Source organism: Schistocerca gregaria, chromosome 8 (genome assembly GCF_023897955.1).
Source record: "Schistocerca gregaria isolate iqSchGreg1 chromosome 8, iqSchGreg1.2, whole genome shotgun sequence".
Classification (NCBI taxonomy): Eukaryota; Metazoa; Arthropoda; class Insecta; order Orthoptera; family Acrididae; genus Schistocerca; species Schistocerca gregaria.
In genome coordinates this window covers 379,040,906-379,062,676 of record NC_064927.1, presented here as the reverse complement: position 1 = coordinate 379,062,676, position 21,771 = coordinate 379,040,906, and the positions used below count along the sequence as shown (strand labels likewise).

Sequence of the window (21,771 nt, the reverse complement as noted above, 5' to 3'; positions counted from 1 at the left end):
AATGCTAAAAATACAAGAAATACGTAGAACACAGTATAAAAATTACAACTCACGGCTTAATGGGGGTGGGACGTCAAACGGGCCGACTTGGAGCACGAGAGGCATCTCAGGACATTTTAATTTCCAGTGTCTATACTTTTCCAAACAAAAGTCATAAAACTTTGTCAGCATCACCAGGAAGGTTCAGGATTCACACCCATTGCAGTGGACGTTCGAAAACATAACAAAATAATTTTTTTTTTACGTGCGAAAGTTCATCATTTTTTCACTTACTAATGGCTGCATTTGTTGCTATAGGTACACTTGTCTTCATAAGTTAGAGAGATTCCTCGATGAATTTTGCAAAGTATACATACCATACTCACAGGTATATGAAACTCTAGAATTTATTTAATTTATGAAAAAAACGAATGAACTGTTATATTTTAAAATCCATGTTTAGAAAAAACACAAATTTTATACTTAATTACCTCAATTTTTACCACAGTTTTTAATAGATTTGAAAATTCTAGAGTTACATACGCCTTTAAGTATGGTTTGTATGCTGTGCAAAATTCATCGAAGAATCTCTCTTATTTATGAAGAAAAGTGTACCTATAGCAACAAATGCTGCCATTAGTAAGTGAAAAAATGATGAAATTTCACAAGTAAAAAAAATTACTTCGTTGTGTTTGAGAACTTCCACTGCTATGAGTGTGAATTCTGAATCCTTCCTGGTGATGCTGACAAATTTTTATGAATTGATTTGTAAAAGTATAGTCAGTGGAAATTAAAATGTCCTGTGGTGCCTCTCCTGCTCCAAGTCGGCCCGTTTGACGTCCTACCCCCCTTAACCTATATCGCTTGTAGATTAAATTACATATCAGTATTTCGGAGTCGTTATACATGCCCTAGTATGTCTACACCTGTTGTTCAGGCTATGTCACAGTTCATTAAAGAATAATATGTAATGCAGGAACGCTTTGCAGAGAACACACTGGTTGGCTGTGTGGCACTGTGTCGCAAAACTCCATAGTAAAGCAATTATGGTCTCAAATTATTCATAGAAATAAAATAAACTAAAACACAAGAAAGATTATTGGCGCTGCCGTACTCAGTTAATGGCACATTTAACAGCTAGAAGATGGAGGGCGCCACACATCCAACAGGTTTGTTCTCCACAGAGCCTACCTTCGCTACACTACACAGCAGTCTTTAACGAAAGGTGACATGGGCCTGAACAACAGGTGTAGACGTACTAAGTCCTATACAACAAATCCAAAATACTTGTGTGCAATTTGCTGTACAAGCGATATCAGTTATGTCATGAATCGTATTTTTTGTGTAGTATGCTCTGACTACGAATTTCTCGTGTTTTTAGCATTGATAGTGGTTAGTTACTCGCCGAAATCCGAATCTGCTCTAATAAAGCTAGAACCGAAACGACTACTGATTGCTACTTGTTACCATTTTGAAAGTTATATCACAGTTGTGGAGTGCATTCCAGTTTCCTAATGGAAGAAAGTTAAATTAGTGATTTGTGTCGCTTCACGATGCAAAAAAACATAACTCAGTGTTTCAGCAAGCTGTTTCTTAATTTCTGAAAATATTGCAAAATGCTGAAGATTTTAAGTAAAAATACAACGATTTACGGAGATATTTCTAGCTTCTCCTGTGGGAACGCAAGTGAACACGCATGTAAGGTCGCAAAAAGTAATTATTGTACAGCTATTTTCGAAATGTTAATGTAATTGACCTTCATTGATTCACTGTGTTCCTTACATCCCATCAAGTAAAACCTTCAGGGAATCGAGGTATACTTTAGCAAAAACGAAGCCTCTTACAGAAACATAATAATAATAAATAGTCGCTAGTCTGCATAACATCATTTCTGCTTTCGTAGGCTAAAAGTAACCAAGTCAACCTGCATACAAACCACTAACATGGGAAGATCTGCTTGTTCCATAGTTGTACTGGTAGTTTAATGTTTACAGGAATTAACAGATATTTTTCATAAAAAGTAGTTAGCTACAGCTGCTACGACAGAGGTTTGTTTACTACACACTTCTACCAGTAAAGTAGTTCTACTGTAAACGTTACCACTTGCCGTGCTTCTAATAGGAATTTTCAATCATTGATTCTATATAATCAGATAAGTTGTAGGAGGAGTGGTAAATGTGACTTCAGCTTTCATTTTCTTGTAATTGGTATGGTTTTCCCCTTTCTTGCTTTATGGTCAGATAGCGATCTTGGCGAAGATCTTTCCACCTGAGTACATATCTTACCTTTGGACCCTGGAAAAGAAAGCAAATTATGTGGTATAATTTCTTCTGTGCTGTCACTGTACATGTTTCATTTTAGCTCAAACTGATTTTTATCATCTGCAACCAGTAGCACAAGAGGTAAACGTATTGGAAATGGAGTGTAAAATTTCCAAGCTCTCCAAAGAAACCAGTGAAAACCCTGTACTTACCTACATTACGTTTACACAGTGCTCCTACTGCTAGCTTACCCAGAATAAATACTGTATTCAGTTTAGTGGCGTTTCTACAAAAGAAAATTACATACAACATCACGGACTTAAGAAATGTAAAATAAGGGAATACCCTTGTCTTACAGACCGCCACGTCCGAGAGATGCTTCAAACAGCAAAATATGCCAAACAGAGTTTTTTCATAAGCTTATCTGTGTGTTGACTCAATATTAGCTTCTTACTCAAGTGCACTCTGTTACTGTGATTACCTTCCATAATGTGAGGCACCTTGCATTTTCCCGTAAAATATGTTTGACCCGTTAAAAGTGTTTGTAATCTCTTTTCACTAGTCAGTGGTTCCCAACCTTTCTGAGACCATTATTCCTGAAGAACATCAGATATCATGCAGTATCCTAAACAAAGTTTGGGACCTAATTAAATGTAGGATTGTAAAAACAAATATCACACGAAAGTTCAAATACGACAAATCAGAAAAAAAGTGTTCATAATACTGAGTTCAAGTAGAAACAACTAAAACTCAACTGTTTCCTGCTTTTTTTCGCTAAGCCAAAAATTAAGTAGTCATTGAGGTGCTCCGTTCTACTTATTTATTACAGCCCTTTTCTTATGTTTGGTCTGATGTCGGCCACTTCACATCATAAGTGATGTACCAAGTTCACCAATTTATTTTTCATTGATACCACAGTCAAAAGTCCGCTTTCACACCCGTAATTCATGGTAAATGGAATCTCTATTTCTAAGAGGTCTTCCAGTACTATAGCTACAGTCAACAGATTGTTCACTAAAACAATACCAGTTCTATTGTGTGAAAATCTGTTTATACGATTTTGCCTTAACAAGATCCAGGAAATTGTACTTTCGCTCAAATTTCACCACCTGAAAATATTCTTTCATCCACTGAAACTGGTCTTAAAACCCAAGCCAATTTTCCAAATCTCGAAAAAAAATTGCTATTAAAATTCATTATTGATGCCAGGTGATTGCTATCACGTGATGAACAGCAAATTCAGTAAATAGTAGAGTAAAACTGACATTGGTAAAGTAAATAAATTATCAAAGTGAAACTTTTAATGTGTATAAAACTTAACTTCACCAAACAATTTGTATAAGTAATTTTGACTCATAACAGTGAGACATGATCTTTCAACATATGGAGCGAAGCTTGTTGCATATTACTAGGAGGTACAGGGAAGCGAATAAATGAATTAGCGAACAGATTAGAGTGGGGGGGGGGGGGCATAACTATGACAGTGATGAAAGAAACTGAGTTGAGCTGGACAGTTTTCAGGAAGAAGTACAGTAGAATGCCAAAGGAAGCTAATTTCTGGATTCCAAGAAATAAGGAAAGACTGAGAAGATATACTTGTGGAATAGACAGACGACATGAGAAGATTCGCAGGAGCAACACTGATTCGTATTGATGAAGAGTACAATGCGTGCGAACATCTAGAAGAGGCTTCTGTCCAGCACTCGATATCAGATGGCTGATGATGATGGTGGTGGCGAAGTGCTATGTATTAGAGTACAATGACATTTTGATAACAGAGATATTTTTAACAAACTAATTTAGAGTAGTCACTAAATCTTCGTCAAATCCATTTTGTTTTTATCCCACAGAAATCTTCACTTTAGCCCACGGGGGATAGTTATCCCCAGGCTGGACACCATTAATTTAGATGAACAGTGACAAGGGGCTCATAAACAAACAGCAATGTACTCTCGCAGGTTCATCAATAAGTGAAACAGAGGCATCAGCTGTGCTTTTTTTTTTTATTTCAGATTTAACAATTTAGTTTCGCTGCGAGAATAGCAGATCTCAGTGAGATTGGTTTAGTGATGTAACTGTTCTCATATGATACGATCAAAACATATCCGTTAGCAGTGATTCATGCATTAGCCGATGTCCTGAAAGTTTTCCCGTGTCTTAAATTTATTTTACCATCTGTGTTTGTAATCTAACACTAATTAGCATCGATGAGCGACTATCACGGATACAGCAAGCGCTGATCATTGGACTAGGCTAGCTTGTGCAGTGTTCAAGGCACAGGACCCTGATCTTTCAGCCGGCCAGAGTGGGCGTGCGGTTCTAGGCGCTTAAGTCTGGAACCGCGCGGCCGCTACGGTCGCAGGTTCGAATCCTGCCTCGGGCATGATTGTGTGACGTCCTTAGGTTAGTTAGGTTTAAGTAGTTCTAAGTTCTAGGGGACTGATGACCTCCGCAGTTAAGTCTCATAGTGCTCAGAGCCATTTGAACCATTTGATCTTTCAGATGTAAGTCGTTATTAGCTATTGGCGTCACTACCGGAGCGTGTTGGTTGACACAAAGTTCTCAAGCCGGCAGACTAGCGGAGCAGCTTTTTAATAATAATTGCTCATCGGATAGAGATCAGTTGAGGGTAAGGGCCGGTCGAAGTGGCCAAGCGGTTCTAGGCGCTTCAGTCTGGAACCGCGCGACCGCTACGGCCGCAGGTTCGATGGATGGCATGGATGTGTGTGATGTCCTTAGGTTAGTTAGGTTTAAGTAGTTCTAAGTTCTAGGGGACTGATGACCTCAGAAGTTAAGTCCCATAGTACTCAGAGCCATTTGAACCATTTTTTTAAATTTTTTATTTATTTAAGTTTTTATTTGAGGGTAAGGTATGCTATGATAACCATTTCCTTACTAATAAAAATGCAAGGGTTCTTGTTGTTGTTGTTGTGGCATCCAGTCCGAAGACTGACCTGAGGCATCTCCCCATGCTACTCTATTCTGTGTAAGTCTCTTCATCTCCGAATAACCAATGCCACCTAGATTCTACAAAACCTGCTTACCCTAGTCATTACCCCAAAACTTTCCTCCAGTATTGAATTGGTGATTCCTTGACGTCTCGGAATGTATCCTATCAACCGATCCCTTCTTTTAGCCAAGATGTGACACAAATTCCTTGTCAATTCTGTTTAGCACCTTCTCCTGAGTCACGCAGTCTGCCCATCTAATCTTCTGCGGCACAATGTTTCAAAAGTCTTTATTCTCTTCTTGTCTAAACTGTTTGTCGTCCATGTTTCACTTCCATACACGGCAAAACTCTAGACAAATAGCTTCAGAAAAGATTTAAATGTATATCCGAAGTTAAAAAATTTCTTTTCTTCAGAAACGCTTTTCTTACCATTGCCAATCTACATTTTATATCCTCTCTATTTCGGCAATCATCAGTCACTTTGCTGCCCAAATAGCAAAAGTCATCCTCCACTTTTAGGATCTCGTTTCTTAATCTAATTCGCTCATCATATCCTGATTTAATTTAATTACCTTAGCTGTTTTTGACAGAAATTAATTGTTATCGGCAAGCCTCGAAGTTTTTACTTCTTTTTACTTAATGGTTTTAAGGTCAAGAAAATACTGAAATACCACAAGTGTGGTGCTCCAGTGAGTAGCGGTTTACACTATACACTGTTGGAAGATCTAAATGATGACGACACTACTTTTTCAGCTATCTCTTACTATAATAATAATTTTAGAAGTTTCTTGTTTACGTGAGTGGATATATAATGGTAATCAAGACCGAAGTTAGTAAACTTTCTTCAGCCGAAGTAAAACTGGCCTTTCCTACTGACGTTCTTCAGGTCATTGTTTTCTCGCGAGATATCTCTTGCAGTCACAAAATATTATACATTAATGTTCCCCAATTCGGTTTTCCCTCTGGATGTGAAGGCTCATCTCAGCAGTTGCTGTAGGCCTTTTGGTACTGTTGTCACTGATAGATATACTGATTCACGAGGATGGTTTGTGTATACACTTTATTACCGCTGCAGCACACAAGCCGTCCCGCCGTAGATATTTAGTGCTATGCGTGCGAAGCGAATCGCTTGTTATATATGATTTGAAAATATTAATTACTAGTAAAAACAGTAACCGGTAGCAAATAATAGAGGTAAAAGCAAACAGCCAAGTATGTGTTGCATATTTATAAAGCAAGTATTTCGATATCTATTGAAACAAATTAACATTATTATATTGCAATGCTAAGAGTCCATGGTACCCTGTTTAGCAGTAGACGTACACCTAAAAGATTGTGGGGCTAAGAACACATGCTAGAGTGAGGTATCATAAGTGCGCACACTTCCATGGAGCGAGTAGTGGCACCGCTAGTAGCCCAAGGATAACAGACTCCATTTCCTGCTACATTCCGTCACAGTTTTTGGCTCATCATTCCCAGTTGTCAGCACATGCAGTAATCGGGCTCCGCTAGTAGCAGCTCAGTCACGCCTCTAGCTGGCCTTGGTTAATATCCTACCCAATTTGATACGAGAACGCCCCAATAGTCGTCAGTGACAGTAGCTGTGCCATTAGTTTCTCTCGGTTGACAGCGGCCCTGTGTTTCCCACGGTTTTCCTGAAACACCTATCGAAAATGCACAGGTGCCGCCATTGGAAAATACCATGTTCATATTTGTGCCTCTTCTTTATCCAAACTGGGCTTGCGTGCCATCTCCAGTGATCTCGTCTTCCATGAAACAGTACGTCTTAACATTCCTTAATTGTTTTTGTCTTGCCAATGGAACTACATACACTCAAAGACATCCTGCAATGATGATCGAAGCAGAAGAAATTGATTAAAATTTGTGCTGTGGCCAGGATTGGAACCCAGGTCTTCTTCCTGGATAGTGAGAAATGCTAACCATTACACCAGCACCGCACTATGGTCAACAATTCTGCAGGAATTACCAAAGTGGAGTGCCCTCCCCAACACGAACTTCAGTTCATATCTTCTGCTTATTTTTCCTTACATTGTCACTACTACCAGGGCTTTCCGGCAGGGGAATAGCACCTCAGCATTGGACGTAATGGGAAAGTCCTGTACCTTAGGTGATCTTATAGATCTTATAATTAAATTTTCCTAATAAGCAAGAAGACCCGGGGTCGAGTCCCTGCCACAGCACAAATTTTAATTCATTTCTTCTACTTCGACCACTTCGTAGATATAGAAAAAACGTAAGTGTCTCAGAGAAAATTTAATTATAAAATCACCTATGGTACTGAACTTTCCCATTACGTCCAATGCTGAGGTACTATCCCAATGCCGGAAGGCCCTGGCTGTAGTGACAATGTAAGGGGAAATAAGCTGAAGATATGAATTGAAGTCTGTGTTGGTGAGGGCACTCAACTTGAGTAATTCGTGCGGCAATAGTGGACATATTGATGTGGTGGTGTAATGGTTAGCGTTTCTGCCTAGTAGCCGGCGCGCTAGCTCAGCGTGTTCGGTCAGAGGGTTATAAAAATAATAAAATAATAAAAATAATAAAATAACAAAATAATAAAATAAAATAATAAAATAAATAATAAAATAATAATAAAATAATAAAAAAACTGAATTAATCGATTAACAATGACCTTAAACGAATGTCTTACGACGTCCGCCTCGAGCAAATGGAACAAACAGAAGCAAACAAAAAGGGTGGAAAAAAAAGTAAGCAAGAAGACGTCGATTCGAATCCTAGCCACAGCGCAAATTTTAGTTCATTTCTTCTGCTTCGATCGTTATCGTAGATAAATAAGTGACTTCAATGTCTCAGCGAAAATTTAATTATAAGATCTATAACATTTTGCAATAGTTTGGTGAAAGAAGAAAAACCAGGTTACATGTGATAAAAGAAGATATAAGTGGCATATTTCGCCATTTACGCAGCCTGGCAAAAAAAGTAAAGCACCCTAAAGAGGATGAGGAAATGAAATAAAACTTAATGGGTAAAGAGAGTATGCGGCGTTATTTCAAAGATAACAAAATCGAGTCACATTTATAAAGAATGCGGCAACGTGAGCACTGTTATGGTATGAAGTTGCAATCACTTTGGTTTTATACATGTGCCTGTTCCGTTGGGACTGATGTCATGAAACCGTCGTATCCTCTCCTGAAACAAGGTGACCAACAACTATTGTAACTGGTCTTGCAAATCGTGGATACTGGCATTGGCACGCAGTTGACGTCCGAGCTGGATCCAGACGTGGCCTATCAGGGACAGATTTGGGAATCTTTCTGGTCTCGAGAGTGCTTCAAAATCATGTAGGGAAGTCACAGATATGTGCCATGTCTGGACAAGCATTGTCCTGCTGATAAACGGCACCAGGATATAGTCACATGAGAGGTAACACATGAGACGTAGGATGTGCATGATGTACCTTTGTTGAGTCAGTTCCCTAAACCACTATTGGTCGTGACCTGAAATCATACCCGATGGCTTCCCACACAGTGATACCAGGGTAACAGCAATGTGCCTTGACAAAATATTGGACAATTGGAATCCCTCCCCAGGCCACCACCATACTTGTCAACGATTCTCGTCCATGGTAGCACACAACCACGATTCATCACTGAACACAATGCGATGTAATTCATCAGCAATCATGGCACCACTCCAAACGCAGCCGTTTGTGTTCCTGCTTTAATGACGGTCCTCTCATGGGTCGTATTTCCCTTGTCGCCCAACTTCTGCAAGTACTTGTCCAGTGGTCCAGGATGCCGCAGAATATTGCAGGGAGTGCATCTCTTGTTCTCAGATGATATTCGTAGATGTGGAGGGGTTACGATGTGCTTGGTGAACAATAAGGTGATCCACTCTTGTGATGGACAGACGTGACTGACCAGAACCTGGACTACAAATGTGCCTCTCCGCACATTCCCATGCATTCCAACATGGGGCAACTGTCACATCCCAATGCCCCACAAATCTGGACACTGCACGATTCGACTATCCCGATACCCACAATGAGGCCCATTCCAACCTCTGCCAGATGCTGATAATGCTGTCCCACACGAGTACGCGGCATCCTTCACAGTGATCACCCAACAAATGACACTATTCACACCCATTTTGTATCCTACCAGGCCTGGTATCTACTGTAAACCTGAACAACACTAATACACGTTGGTGGCAATTCTGTCACAGAGAATCATAAGTCCAGCCATTTACATACCCCCTGATGGTGTGATCGTTTACGACGTTACACTGACCCTTGGTCAGTATCTTCTATGTGCTTCACTTTTTTGTCAGATACTGTAGTTAGTCGTTTTAAAACAGCAGGTCACTGTAATTTTCATAGTTCCAGTTTTTCCTGTTTCTTTTTTTCAGAATCACATAGCGAATGCTAAGAGAAATAGCTCCCCCTATGAACCGTGGACCTTGCCGTTGCTGGGGAGGCTTGCGTGCCTCAGCGATACAGATAGCCTTACCGTAGGTGCAATCACAACGAAGAGGTATCTGTTGAGAGGTCAGACAAACGTGTGGTTCCTGAATAGGCGCAGCAGCCTTTTCAGTAGTTGCAGGGGCAACAGTCTGGATAATTGACTGATCTGGCCTTGTAACATTAACCAAAACGGCCTTGCTGTTGTCGTACTGCGAACGGCTGAAAGCAAGGGTAAACTACAGCCGTAATTTTTCCCGAGGGCGTGCAGCTTTACTGTATGGTTAAATAATGATGGCGTCCTCTTGGGTAAAATATTCCGGAGGTAAAATAGTCCCCCATTCGGGTCTCCAGGCGGGGACTACTCAAGAGGACGTCTTTATCAGGAGAAAGAAAACTGGCGTTCTACGGATCGGAGCATGGAATGTCAGATCCCTTACTCGGGCAGGTAGGTTAGAAAATTTAAAAAGGGAAATGGATAGGTTAAAGTTAGATATAGTGGGAATTAGTGATTTTCGGTGGCAAGAGGAACAAGACTTTTGGTCAGGTGAATACAGGGTTAAAAGTACAAAATCAAATAGGGGTAATGCAGGAGTAGGATTAATAATGAATAAAAAAAGTAAGAGTGCGGGTAAGCTACTGCAAACAGCGTAGTGAACGCATTATTGTGGCCAAGATAGACTCGAAGCCCACGCCTGCTACAGTAGCACAAATTTATATGCCAACTAACTCTGCAGATGACGAAGAAATTAATGAAATGTATGCTGAGATAAAAGAAATTATTGAGATAGTGAAGAGAGACGAAAACTTGATAGTCATGGGTGACTGGAATGCGATACTAGGAAAAGTGAGAGAAGGAAACGTGGTAGGTGAATATGGATTGGGGCTAAGAAATGAAAGAGGAAGGCGCCTGGTAGTATTTTGAACAAAGCGTAACTTAATCATAGCTAACACTTGGTTAAAGAATCATGAAAGAACGTTGTATACCTGGAAGAAGCCTGGAGATACTAGAAGGTACCAGATAGATTGTATAATGGTAAGACAGAGATTTAGGGACCAGGTTTTAAATTGTAAGACATTTCCAGGGGCAGATGTGGACTCTGACCACAGTCAATTGTTTAGGAACTGTAGATTAAAACTGAAGAAACTGCAAAAAGGTGGGAATTTAAGGAGATGGGACCTGGATAAACTGAGTAAACCAGAAATTGTAAAGACTTTCAGGGAGATCTTAAGGGAATAATTGATAGGAATGGGGGAAAGAATTACAGTAGAAGAAGAATGGGTAGCTCTGAGGGATGAAGTAGTGAAGGCAGCAGAGAATCAATAAGATAAAAAGACAAGGGCTAGTAGAAATCCTTGGGTAACAGAAGAAATATTGAATTTAATTGATGAAAGGAGAAAATATAAAAATGCAGTAAATGAAGCAGGCAAAAAGGAATACAGACGTCTCAAAAATGAGATCAACAGGAAGTGTAAAATGGCTAAGCAGGGATGGCTAGAGGACAAATGTAAGGATGTAGAAGCTTATCTCACTAGGGGTAAGATAGATACTGCCTACAGGAAAATTAAAGAGACCTTTGGAGAAAAGAGAACCACTTGTATGAATACCAAGAGCTCAGATGGAAACCCAGTTCTAAGCAAAGAAGGAAAGCTGAAAGGAAGGAGTATACAGAGGGTCTGTACAAGGGCGATGTACTTGAGGACAATATTATGGAAATGGAAGAGGATGTAGATGAAGATGAATGGGGGATATGAAACTGCGCGAAGAGTTTGACAGAGCACTGAAACACCTGAGTCGAAACAAGGCTCCGGGAGTAGACAACATTCCATTAGAACTATTGACAGCCTTGGGAGAGCCAGTCCTGACAAAACTCTACCATCTGGTGAGCAAGATGTATGAGACAGACTTCAAGAAGAATATAATAATTCCAATCCCAAAGAAAGCAGGTGTTGACAGATGTGAAAATTACCGAACCATCAGTTTAATAAGTCACAGCTGCAAAATACTAACGCGAATTCTTTACAGACGAATGGAAAAACTGGTAGACGCCGACCTTGAGGAAGATCAGTTTGGATTCCGTAGAAATGTTGGACCACGTGAGGCAGTACTGACCTTACGACTTACCTTAGAAGAAAAATTAAGGAAAGGCAAACCTACGTTTCTAGCATTTGTAGACTTAGAGAAATCTTTTGACAATGTTGACTGGAATATTCTCTTTCAAATTCTGAAGGTGGCAGGGGTAAAATACAGGGAGCGAAAGGCTAATTTCAATTTGCACAGAAACCAGACGGCGGTTATAACAGTCGGGGTAAATGAAAGGGAAGCTGTGGTTGGGAAGGGAGTGAGACATGGTTGTAGCCTCTCCCCCAAGTTATTCGATCTGTATATTGAGCAAGCAGTAAAGGAAACAAAATTCTGAGTAGCTTGGACAGCTGCATCAAATCAGTCTCATGACTGAAGACCACAACAACACCAGAAATAGTTTTGCAACAAGACAGATGCATAAATTTTGTAATGTCATTGTTAATGTATGTATATGGTGTCACACAACAACTGGACTATTCACTTAATTTATAAACAGGTGATGATTTTGAAACAATAGTTTCAGACACAAATATTTTGTTCCATCACCTTAACTCATACCTGTCTTATTTAGCAGTACTCTGAAGTATTTGAGGTTCCTTTCTTTTTCTAACAGTGAAATGACCTATAGGTCGAAAGTGATATGATACCTGTTACCAACTACACTGAAACGCTTTCATTGTGTTGGACACACAGTGTAATGAACTGTAAACTTTGTTTGCCGGGCAGCCATGGTTTTTAAATTAGCAAATTGTTTGTCTCTCTTTGTGTAATTTTTTCAGGCTATGTTACTGAACCATGCTTTTCAAAATACTTTAATCACCAATCAAACTGAAAATTTTTCAACTAGAAAATGACAGATGCATCAGAATCACTGCATAAAATAATTATCAATATTAATGAGACACCATATACTCGCCAAGTTATTTATATTCACTTTTTATGTTACACTACTGTCCCTAGATTATAATCGGCGTCAGTCCGAAGTATTCGGTCAAACACTCGGATTTTGCTAATCTTTGTAGACAAATGACTTTGTGGCATAGAAGCAGCGTTACAATAGAAAAAAATCATAACCATGCTGGAATAAAAAAAAACGTGTTAATGCTTTAGAAAGATAATAGGAAAATTGCGCGCTTACTCTCAAGTAGTATTTCATATGGAGGACCATAAAGAAGAAGAATTTTCTCACTGACACACAACTTACTAAAAAATCCTTAGTATCATTCTTAATGCGAATCATCTGGAACATATAATTTATTCGTAATGGCAGCTGGGTTTTCCTCACTCCCTATGACGTCACCCACCCCCTTCCACCCCTGGAAATGGCGGAAAATGTTGGCGGGAAAAGATCAATTGAGTTATCTCTACTAACAACTCCTCACACCCCTCCTCCACTCCTATGACATCACCCATACCCACCATCGTCCTGATCCTGGAAATGGCGGGAAACGGTCAGCCTGTCCAACAGTCAGAGAGAAAGGTTAGGTTAGTTTATTTTATTTAGTTTTGCTGGTAAACTGAAGTAAAGATCGCTCTTAACTACACATGCATATTTCTACACGAGTGCCGAAAATTACAATATGGCTCAAAATTGGCGATGTTACACAACTGGTGTTATCCTACTGGAGAAGAAATCATAATACCGCTATTGCTAATTCCAGCAACACCCTAACATCTTGAAGAAGATCCCAGCAGAGGGGTCGAAGCGTCGATTATTTTAGAAGGAAGTATCATGCGGCCTAACAACCCAGACGATTTTAATTTTAGTGACAATGGCCACAAAATCCTGCAGACTTACATAAAACTTCAGTGATGTTAAAAAATCAGGCTACACATACCTGCAACTGATTAAAACACTATGCTAAAAATGATTGTGTGAAGAGTATCACCAATTCATCTGTAAATACAGTCGTTTGCTGTGGGATTCAAAAACAAGATGAAAAAGCTTCGTAAGCTGTTAGCGCAGCAGAGGTTAATACCTACTACATAAGATGCTCGTAATCGCATATTTAATTCACAGTGTGGCACGCCATGAAGTCTCAGTCTGCCGGCAGAACTATAGTTGTAGCTCACTCAGTGCTCTGCCGGCGATTGTGGGATGTAGCGCAGCTGCAGTGCATGTTGCGACCACTGCAATACCAGACAGCCACCAGCAGAGCTGTAGCGACGCACAGAGCAGCACTCCAAGCGACTGCTGTGTGAGATGGCATGCGGAGTCTTATTATGATTTCACAGGAGTGATGTGGTCCATGCAGCAGGATCCAAACACAAATACGCACTCAACGTCATGTGTACAGATGGATGAGAGCAAACAGAAGCTGTCCCCGGTCTATGACAATAGCATACTTTCGCAACACTTGTCTATATCTGTCTGTCTGTGTGTGTGTGTGTGTGTGTGTGTGTGTATGAGTGTGTGGACAGCAGTCCTCTCCATTCATAAACAACGGACTGTATCGATCATTTTCACAAAGTCCTTCCTGTGATACAGCTCTCTAACCTGCCCATTGCCAAACTTTCAACAGCAGCCTCCAACAATACCGGTATTTACAGAGAATTCTGCTGTTAATGCTAAAAGCTTTCTCAACACTTGCAACAGAAAGAGACAGAGAGAGAGAGAGACAGAGAGAGAGAGAGAGAGAGAGAGAGAGAGAGACAGAGAGAGAAAGAGAGTGAGGTAATATCTGTCAAAACCAATCAGTTCTTTGTAAACAAAATTCGCATCTAGAACGTCTTCAGTCGTGGAAATCCTATATTTCCTCTAAGTATTCTCTCATCAGGTAAAAAAGAAAAAATATCTGTTCTTATTACTTTAATAATTTGCTACACCCTGCATCACAGGACTAGAATATTAAACTCATTTTTCGCTCATGACGTCAGTTCTTACTGCTTGGGTTGCTCTCCTTGAGTCCAGCAAATGAATCTGAACCAACATATTCATTCTACCTGAGCTCACGCCAGATGCTTACTGCTAGGCGTTTTAAGGCAGTTAACGCTTCTGATGACAGTGATGGACTTTCTAGTCCTATTAATGTACAATATATTTACAGTTACATTCAAGTCAGCAACCAACTCCATTGCAGATCTCCCCACCTACTTGCAGACGACTCCATCATCTACAAACATCCCACATTTAAAACAAATACGCTGCCAGCGGCTGTGCAGTGCATGGTGGAGGGTACATCACTCTATTGCTTGTCTGAAATTTGTGTGTGTTGGAGCATAAAGTTACTATGCTCTGTGTTTTGACATGTACAAAAAGTAGTGTGGGTGGTAAGTGAACGGACTATGTCCGGTCATAAGGGAGTGTAGATTCCCCGATTTTTACGTGGAAAATTGCGTTTTCAGTGCATGTCCAGCTGTAGAGGTATGAAAGATTACATGTCAAAAAATTATGTCCAGTCATAAGAAGGATACAAATTTATGTAGGAAATAGATATTTCCAGAACCACAGCCGTCATGAAGAGGTATTTCCGAAGCTTCCCTCATTGTCGAATGTCACATGCATACGGAATGAGGATGGACTTGGTTTCGACAACTTAGCGTCGTACCTCTTTGTGTTGTCAGTGCGGCAGGTCTCAAGAGTTTCAGAAGCCTCTTGTTCGACTGTGAGGTATACTGGCGCTCTACGCATTTGCTGTCTTTATTCGTTTCAGAGAACATCGATTGTGATGTGTTGATAGCATCAAGATGATGAAACACTGGTGAAAGAGACATTTGCTGGTCCTGTAGACACGAGCATTAAAACCTTGGATGACTTTGTAATGTATAAGAATGATCTAAAACCTGTTATGTACTTGACAGCGGTATTCATTAAAAAATACGACTGGAACTACCAGTTTCCTCTGACTTTGAGTTTTTGCGTAAAAATCTTCACAGATAAGTTTATAGTTACTCAATGATCACACTTAAGTTTCGGCTTTCCAGAGATGTAATTTCCACCCTTTATCTTCTGAATTATACTGTGCAGGAGATCGGTAGCATACTGACATGTGATTGATATTAAGAACAGTTACGTAAATGGTTAGATATTCCGGCAAGCAAAGTGAACATACATGAAATTCTGGGAATTTTCATACGATACTCGATGATTTCAGTATAAAAGTGTTGAAACGTAACTATTCTAAAGTTAAACATGTATATTAGGGTTTTTGTGTACGGTACTCATCCTTTAAGAAGATCTGTCGCAGCTGAAGTCCTAAGTTCACGGTAACTATAAAAATTTTAACTTCAGAAAAGTTAAAATTAAAAATCAATTTTATATTATGTTTCAATTATTTATTGTGCTTTCAAAACAAGATTAAGGTATTACTACAAAGGTAAACAATTCTTACAATACAAAAGAAGCAGCTACATGCTCACTTCTCAAAAACCAAAACCAGACTGACTTACCCATTCCAATATCGCTGTAACTATTTATACTTTCTTAATAACCCCAAACAATCCTCAGCATTGTTTTAAATGATTTTTTAATTAAGTAGCAATTAAAATTAACATATAAAAACTAAATATATATATATATATATATATATATATATATATAAACTTATAATTGCTTCAGAACAGCAAGTACAATTCTATATTAGTTTGTGTCCGTTATTTTATTCGAGTATAATTTCTCGAATACGAAATTACAATAATGCAGACTCATATTTTATTAATTAATAGAAGTTCTCTTCATGGAAAATGTTTCCTTCATTTACAGAACTTCTACACATTAGTGTAATTATGATTCCATAATTATTTTCTTCATAACTTTTCCACAAGTACATATGTCCATACTCCTCTATGTCTGAAATTAATGTTTATGTTTAAAATTTACGTGTTTAAATGGGTTTCAATTAGACTATTACGTTTCAGTGTCACAAATATCATTGTTTTTTGCATGTAAAATCGGATATTGCAGGTAATGTCAGTATATTAATTCACGATTGTCTAAGCAAATATCAAGGTTTTTTGGATGTAAAATCCCTTGTCCGACTGTAAGGGGGCGTGATCCATGATGTCAGACTTGTCTGACAGAGTGAGAAAAGTCTCACTGTCTCTCTCTCAATATTCAGCAGGTCTATGTACTGGACTCATGGTCCATTACAAGGCACCCCATTCAACAGAAGACAGTGCCGACGACTGCTCCCACAATGCACAGCGGTCCTGAACCACTTCATAAAAGCACATACTACAACGGGACACGTTTGTTTCATGATAATTATTACCACAGCGGTGTTTCTTTTTCTCCCAGGTAGGATGGTGTGTAGTGGTTCTTAGGCAAACGACTTCATTTTCTTTCGCAGTTTTTTCATCTGTAGGACTGTGCCAGAAATTCCATTGTCTTTTGAAATACATGGCCTACAGTGCAACGTATTCCTGACCTAACTTTGCTCTTAGTGGGGATGGTGATGGACTTCTCAACCTGTCTGGTGTTTAAACAGAGATGTGAATGTTCTTACTACACAGCGTATCCTTGGAACTTTAACTTAGAGGAATAAGTCAGGGCTACTGCTTGTTGGTGCCAGCATAGTGGGAGGTGGCTATACTATATGACGGAGGATGGCAGCGGCCATGGATATGATTCACAACCTAGAGTGGTAAGCAAGCGTCTTTCGTTGCAAGACGTAACAAATAACAACAGATTTTTTTTACTGGACGAGGAAATGTTGCCTATGAAATAGTGCTGCACAGGATTTTCATGATACTTTAGCTATGTCAAAACATGTGTTTGCTCAGTAGGTATGATTGGATGGTCAGCAGACAGGAACTTTGATATGGTTTGCAAGTCCAGCATTTGTTGGTTGCAGAAAGCATTTCCCTCAGTGCTCAGGAATGTCTTAGAAGTCAGAACGCTTATGTTTAAGGGGTTGTTTCAGTTATCGTTGTAGACTGAGTCTTTTTCTCACTAATTCACAAATGGAGCAGAGATACTTATTCTGACTTGTAGGTAAAAGGAGCGTCCTATGAAGAATTACTATTTATTTTGAGTCTGCCTGCTACTAGTTTCGATTAGTGTTGTAAGTTTTTCCAGCAGGATAACACCATTTATGTGACATCGACAATTTTCATCCATATTGCGATTTTAGGCACTCATTGTGTAGCACGAAGCATGTAGATGTGTAATTAAAAGCGATCTTCAGTTTCCCAGCAAAAATAAATAAAGTACACTAACTATCCTTCCTCTCTAGTAGCTGCAAAGAGACTGTCCATTTCCCACCATTTCCAGGGGTGGTGTGTTGGCAGGTGGTGGGTGACATCGTAGGAGGGGGGGAAGGAAGGGAAGGTTAGGTTAATGAAGGTAGCCCATTGACCTTTTCCCGTCAAAATTTTCCACCATTTCCAACACTGGAGGGGTGGCTTATGTCATGAGGGTGGGGGGATAAGGATAACCCAGCCATCATTTTCTATAATTTATTTGTCCCAGAAACGGCTTTGTTGCACTACTTATACTTTTCTAAAAGAATCAACCAACATACTGCGTCGTCCTAGATTTATTTTGCGAAAAGTTTATATTTATATGTAAAGTTAGTACAGAAGCGTACCAAAAGTCATTTGTCTTGAACACGAAATGTGACTATAACAGGATAGGTAAGAAGGGTGTAGTCTGTGGCCTCTGTTTTATAGCACCATAATTGAAATCCGTGAGAGAAGACACTAGACTCTAGAACAATGATGTCATAGAAAAAGGTCATTCAGAGCAAGATATGCTACAGCCCCAGACAGGGCGATAGCTGACGACTTAATTGCTTGAACTATACAGTATGTCCCAGGAGCCATGGTCAATACTCAGGGATAGGACAGGAACACTCATTCCAAGCAAAAAACTTCGTATGGACATATGCCCTACTCCAAATGTTTTCCGAAATAGGTTCACATTAATGTCACTTTTGCCTCTAGCAAAAACGTATCGCAGCGCAAAATTAAAACACATGAAATCTCCTACATGGTAGTTACTACCGATTTTTTCTCTAATAGTTTGTGCTAAGAGAGCGAGAGACTATTGAAATCCTAACGCCACTTGCATGCGCTGTAGCTTAGACAATTCTTGTAGGCCAGTTTGCAGTAGTTTCCCGATTTGATAGATCACAAGCATCCGGTATAAAATTGTTCGTCTCGACTTATATACAACAGTGGTAAGTTGTAAACAATGACAATGTACTGAATAACAGAGAAAATAAAAAAGACTGTAAGGAAAAGGCTTGTAATTTAAAGTGGTGTACACCTTGAGACAATAATCTATCTCTGGTCATTGCTTTCTAACTTCAGTGTTTTTCACACCAGCCGTTGCCTGCTATGGTAAGAGTATAGCCAGCTGTTGTTACAGGAGCAAGGAGGAATTATTTCAATTTCCTACAAACCTGTATATCATTCCAGAATGAGATTTTCACTCTGCAGCGGAGTGTGCGCTGATATGAAACTTCCTGGCAGATTAAAACTGTGTGCCCGACCGAGACTCGAACTCGGGACCTTTGCCTTTCGCGGGCAAGTGCTCTACCAACTGAGCTACCGAAGCACGACTCACGCTCGGTACCCACAGCTTTACTTCTGCCAGTACCTCGTCTCCTACCTCCCAAACTTTACAGAAGCTCTCCTGCGAACCATGCAGAACTAGCACTCCTGAAAGAAAGGATATTGCGGAGACATGGCTTAGCCACAGCCTGGGGGAGTGTTTCCAGAATGAGATTTTCACTCTGCAGCGGAGTGTGCGCTGATATGAAACTTCCTGGCAGATTAAAACTGTGTGCCCGACCGAGACTCGAACTCGGGACCTTTGCCTTTCGCGGACAAGTGCTCTACCAACTGAGCTACCGAAGCACGACTCACGCCCGGTACCCACAGCTTTGCCCGCGAAAGGCAAAGGTCCCGAGTTCGAGTCTCGGTCGGGCACACAGTTTTAATCTGCCAGGAAGTTTCTGTATATCATTGTTTCTCACCTACAAGTAATTTTCTTGTCTTTAATTCACTGTTATATCACCATGCGCACAAATAATAAAGTTAAATGTTTAATACATACCATAAACATTTATCCTAATAACCATGCTGTGAGTTTCCTGACAATTTATTATTTTAGGTTATGAATCATTACCTGAAATGGGAGTAAAATTATACCTTAAAACAGTTGGTGATATTACACTATGATCACAGACGTTTACAATATGGCAAAAGCGGTTAACAATATATAAATGTTACATAGGATAGCCTGAAAAATAACTTTTATGTGTGTTTATTTCGATGTTCAGTTTATTAGCCTTCTGTTTATGTACAATAGTGTCTGTTCGTAATATGTGACTCGTACATTTATCTCAAGTTGTGGTTCATGATACAAGACCACATTGTATCTTGAGCCAAATACAACATTTTGAAAAATTGTCTCTATAGTATAGAATTTAGATAAAATGATTATGTCCTGTGATTAATTTGATGAGAAATGAGACAAGTAATGAAATTGCTAAATAAGTACATCAGAAACCCAATTTCTGCGTTTACTACGACTGCCCCCAAAAAATACATGCCCAATGTACAAGGCCTTCCCCTACACTAAATTTGCTCTATCTCGGAAATCGTAAGAAATAAGGCGTATGTCCATACAGCAAGTTGTTACAGTCGAGAAGGCCCAAGAAACTCAAAAATTAGCAAAAGAAAGGAATGGTTCATGACGATATTAAAAACAGAGTTGGCGGTGTGGGTATACAAGAAGCAATAACTATTTTTCGATAAAAGAAACCTAGGTAAAGAAGAAAGCCTGACTTGTGAAACTACTGGCGAAACATGCTGTCATAGCAGAGGACATTGACTGTAATTTACATCACACCGTACTGAGAATACTACGTGTAACAGGTAGCAGCACCAATGCCAACAGCAGATAGGGAGAACTACGTTTAAAAAGGAAAGTAATTTAGGATATAATGTTGCGTTGACGACAGGATCAGTGTAGATGGAGTGCCACCTCGAAGTGGGAATGGATGGGAAAGCGTTTTGGTCATAAGCTTTTCAAAGGCATCATTCTGGCATTTGCCATAACCGCTTTGTAATTACGGAAAATCTAACTTTGGATGTATGGACTGGGGTATAGGCACCATCCTTCTGAATGAGAGTCCGGTGTCTTAACCACTGCGCCAACTCAACCAGTAGAACTACACTAATTCCGTAATGGACTGGTACTTTATTTGCGATGCGGTTAAGCCACTGTTCGCCATATCCTGCCTCTCTAGGTGCACTAGCCTAAAAGATAAGCAGGAAGGAGGGGTAGAGGAGGGGGGAGTGAGAAACTGATTTTTGGGAGTTTGAATACCACATACATCTTCCAGTATGATCAGACAAATAGCAAATAAGAAATAGTTTCCAAAGGTTTTCAACTATAATACTAGAGTAGTTTCCTTGAAAGAAGTGCGGTTGTTCTTCAGAAAAACATAAGTGTAATAGCGTACGAAAAGAAACAAAATTAGCTCTTGATGAAGAAATTTATTGCTTATAATACACTTTCATTAACACATGTTAATAACTTGTTTTCTTTGTGAACAGTGTGCTGCAAAATTTCACTGAGGCCAAGAAGAACTCCAGGTCCGATACCTCTTCCACAGCTGAAGCAACATTATAATTACGTTTTACTGCTTCACCAAATACACCATTTGCTTGTATTCCTGTTATTTTATTAGCTTATCCCCATACCATTAAGCAAGTAAGTCATTCTGTGATTACATCTACACCAGCAACGCAACTAAAACAAGGTGCGTAAGAGTGAAGAAAGTGAGAACGTTCAACATTCAAAATATGATTTACATTTCTCAAGTGGCTTCAGTTTTGGTTGGTTGACCTGTATCTTGAAGGTACAAGACATCACAAGTTCACTGTTCCCTCAAAGAATAAATGTATCACTCACTCATAACCTACAGAGATACAGTATACCATTCATGCAGCATTGTTGACTTCTTTAAGTCATAAACACTGATAAATCATCTCGAGAGCAATTCATGTGGTGGTGACGTTTTATTTCATACTGCCACGTACTGTAGTTCCAGTGTTTCTTTCTATTTTCTACTATTTGCTCATAATTCAAAATGTATATGCA

General features: G+C 39.5%; 1 protein-coding gene across 2 annotated transcripts in view; it reads left to right on the top strand.

The window, feature by feature from the left end:
* LOC126284746 (pacifastin-like protease inhibitor cvp4) overlaps nucleotides 1–21,340 on the top strand; it is a 111,644-nt gene extending 90,304 nt beyond the window's left edge. For both annotated transcript variants that reach the window (XM_049983888.1, XM_049983887.1), the window contains exon 5: nucleotides 21,225–21,340. The gene's annotated coding sequence lies outside the window, so the exon portion shown is untranslated. The remainder of the gene's footprint in view (nucleotides 1–21,224) is intronic.
* Nucleotides 21,341–21,771: the final 431 nt, after the last annotated feature.